The following is an 825-nucleotide window of genomic DNA, read 5'->3' on the forward strand; positions in this document are numbered from 1 at the left end:
TATCTTGCAAGCCCTATGTGGCCTATTCTAGAGAAACCTTTGTATTCTGCTCAGAAGAGTGTGGGTTCTGCTATTATTGAGTGGAATCCTGAGGTATCTGTTAAATCCATTTTTCAAAGGTGTGGCTCAGCTCTGATATTTGTTTGGTTTTGTAGTTCTTATGAAAAGAACAAAATAAACCTTCCAAATATAAAATGAAGAAATCAGAGTTTTCAAATTCAGTAACAGAATTAATAGCAGTTTCTTCAGTGCTTATTTTATAGCCACTGTGTTATATGGTTCTTATTGTGCAGAATATAAGGTATTACTTTAAAAGTTTGGTAACATTGCTATTTGATAACACTGAGATTGTAATGTAGCATTTATACATTTCACATTAGAAATATCTATTGCTCTTTGTGAATAATGATACTTAAAACCATCCCTATGGGAATATTTACATAAGATCATTATTGTCGTTTTTTGGATAAGGAAATTGAAGTGAAATATCTTGTCCAATGTCAAAGAACAAATCACTGTCAGAGTAAGGTTAGAGCAGAGTATTCTTGATTTGAAATCCTTTGCTCAACCAGTAAAGTCATTTTATTGTACTCAATGTAGAAACAGATTATTATTAGTCAGTAATAGTAAGCCTAAGCCCGGTTTATCCCAGAAGACCTACTGAAAAATGAAAATCTTCTCAATCAAATGTTAGTTTATCTACAAAATACTAAAGTACTTATTATGCTGATAGTTTTTTTCTGAACTGCAAGTTATTGACTTTGTGTCCTTTAAATACACATTTTAATTTTCTCAGTTTATTTTATTTTTTAACTTCCTTGTTTT

Source organism: Octodon degus, unplaced genomic scaffold, assembly GCF_000260255.1.
Source record: "Octodon degus isolate 3935 unplaced genomic scaffold, OctDeg1.0 scaffold00363, whole genome shotgun sequence".
In the NCBI taxonomy this organism is placed as follows: Eukaryota; Metazoa; Chordata; class Mammalia; order Rodentia; family Octodontidae; genus Octodon; species Octodon degus.